This window comes from Suncus etruscus, chromosome 15, assembly GCF_024139225.1.
Source record: "Suncus etruscus isolate mSunEtr1 chromosome 15, mSunEtr1.pri.cur, whole genome shotgun sequence".
In the NCBI taxonomy this organism is placed as follows: Eukaryota; Metazoa; Chordata; class Mammalia; order Eulipotyphla; family Soricidae; genus Suncus; species Suncus etruscus.
In genome coordinates this window covers 9,165,406-9,168,423 of record NC_064862.1, presented here as the reverse complement: position 1 = coordinate 9,168,423, position 3,018 = coordinate 9,165,406, and positions in this window count along the sequence as shown.

Here is a 3,018-nt window from a genome sequence, read left to right as displayed (position 1 = left end):
TTGTTGAGCAGCATGTTGTTTAATCTCCAGGTATTAGTTTTTCTCCATTGCTTCTTCTTGACCTCAATTTTGAGCTCTGTGGCATAGTGATCTGAGAGGGTACTTCTAATGATCCTTACCTTTGTGGTCTTATATAGGTTGACTTTGTATCCTAATATATGGTCTATTCTGGAGAAGGTTCCATGTGGACTTGAGAAGAATGTGTATTCTGCTTTCTGGGGGTGGAGGGCTCTATATAAGTCTATTAGCCCTAAATCTTCTAATTTTTCATTCAGAGCTTTTATTTCTTTGCTATTTTTCTGTTTGGTGGATCTGTCCAGTGGTGATAGTGGAGTATTGAGGTCCCCTGCTATTATCACATTTCCCTTCATGTGTTTCTCCAGGTTTGCCAGTAGTTGCCTCACATATTTTGCTGGCTCTACATTAGGTGCATAGATATTGACCAGGGTTAGTGTTTCTTGATCTAATGTTCCCCTGATCAGTAAGTAGTGACCCTCTTTGTCTCTGATCACTTTCTTGAGGTTGAATGCAATTTGGTCTGATATAAGAATTGCTGTCCCTGCTCTTTTTTGTTTTCCATTGGCCTGAATAATCACTTTCCATCCTTTTATTCTAAGCCTGTGCTTATCCTGCATCTGTAGGTGTGTTTCTTGCAGACAGCAGAAGTCCGGTTTATTTTTCCTAATCCAGTTCTCTACTATGTGTCTTTTAATTGGAGAGTTTAGTCCGTTAACATTTAGGGAGATTATTGAGAGAGAGGATTGTTGTGTAGTTGTGTTGTGTAGGGTGGTTTTTGTTACAATCGGGGGTTTGGATTGTGTAATTCGTCTTTGAGTAAGTCGTTTAGGATCGGTTTTGTTTGCACAAATAGTTCAAATTCGTTCTTGTTTGAGAATGTTTTTAGTCTATCCTCTCATATGAATGTAAGTTTTGCTGGGTATTGGACCCTAGGTTGGAAATTTCTTTCATTCAGTCGTTTAAATATGTCATTCCATTGTCTTCTTGCTTGAATTATTTCAAATGGGAGATCTGGTTTGATTCTTATGTCCCTACCTTGGTACTTGAGGTTTCTTTTCTTCCTTATTGCTTTAAGGAGTTCTTCTTTCTCTTTGTTTTTTGCCAATTGGATTACCATGTGTCTTGGTGTTTGTTTATTGGGGTCTATCTTATTGGGAACTCTTTTTATTTCCTGTATTGGCATTGCAGTATCCTTCCAGAGGGTGGGGAAGTTCTCCGCTATTATCTCTCTGACTACTTGTTCTTCCCCTTTCCCTACTTCCTCCCCTTCTGGTATACCCACAATTCTTAGGTTGTTTCTTTTGTCCTTTTTCATTAGATACTGGACCTTTCCTTCCAGTGCTTTGCCTTTTATTTCTTTGTTGGTTTCTTGATCATTTTTTGTTTGCAGTTTTCCTTCGAGTTCTTCAATGTGTTTCTCCAATTCTGTGTTTCTGCTTGTAAGGCTTGTTACTTTGTCTGTTAATTCCTTCACTTCTTTTTGTATGGAATCTCTCATGTTCTTTAACATTTCTTCTTTAATTTGGCTGATTTGTTCATCCATAGATTTCTTATACTCGATAGCTAGGGTTTCTCTAATTCCTTTTATTAATTCTTGCATTTCCTTCCTCATGGCTGCTTTTAGGTCTTCATCGCATGTATCTGTGTATTTTGGTGGACTTGGAAGCTTGCAAGAGTTTGTCACCATATCTCCAGATATTAGTGATTTCCTTGATTTACGCATATTTCTTTGTATTTAATGGTGTGTTTTAGAGTGCTGTGCTTCTAATTTTCACCTGTTTTGATCCCCTGTGGTGTGGGAGTTGGTTCCCTCCCTGAGGGTGGTTCTAGAGGGACTTTTGGGTGAACTCGCTGAGGTTTTGATCCTCCTGTACTCTTTATGTGGCCTGGTTAGTTGTTTTCCTCTTTTGTTGGCAGCTAGTACTGGCCCTTTCCTGACCACAGTGGTGGGGGGCACTGTTTCTCCTCTCCTTTTTCTCCTCTCCTCTACTAGTTGGAAGTCAGTCTTCCTCTTTATTCCTGTCAGCAGGTGTAGTTCCGCTTCTGGCCACACTGGTTGCGGGCGCTGTTGAGCCTGACTCTCTGTTCCCTCCCTTATCTGGGGGTCAATGAAGCTCTGCTCCTCCGAGTTACCGCGGAAGAAATTCCCCCAGTCAAGCCCTCCCGGTAGCTGCTCTCAGCCCTAGGGGGGGTCTCAGGTCCACTCTGGGGCTCGGGGCTAGGTTGCTCTAGGTTACCTAAAGGTCCAGGGGGCAGGCCCAAGCTCACCTAGTCTATTCGTCCCACCTGTCCCAGCTGGGCAGGTGACTCCGGCCCACTAGGTACTAGGGAATGTCCTCCCCAGTCTACGCTCGGGTCAGGTGGGATGAACTCTGGGGCCTGGAAGTTGAGGCAACGGGTGGTGTGGTCTCTGTGCCAACAAGCTGGCCTCTGCAGTCTATGGGGGGGGGGGGGGTCGCGCGCAGGGTGGCTGGCGGCTGCGGGTCGTCCACGTGTGAGCGCCCTAAAACAGTGCACTCACCATGGACGCCGGGGTTCCCTACTCCCCGTTGGCGCGGCTGGCCTCTGCAGTCTATGAGGGGGGGGGGGTCGCGCGCAGGGTGGCTGGCGGCCGCGGGTCGTCCACGTGTGAGCGCCCTAAAACAGTGCACTCACCATGGACGCCGGGGTTCCCTACTCCCCGTTGGCGCGGCTGGCCTCTGCAGTCTATGAGGGGGGGGGGTCGCGCGCAGGGTGGCTGGCGGCCTAAAACAGTGCACTCACCATGGACGCCGGGGTTCCCTACTCCCCGTTGGCGCGGCTGGCCTCTGCAGTCTATGAGGGGGGGGGGTCGCGCGCAGGGTGGCTGGCGGCCGCGGGTCGTCCACGTGTGAGCGCCCTAAAACAGTGCACTCACCATGGACGCCGGGGTTCCCTACTCTGGATACTATTTTAAATGGAATTATATTTTTAATCTCTCTCTCTCTTCAGCTTCGTTATTTGTATAGAGAAATGCTACTG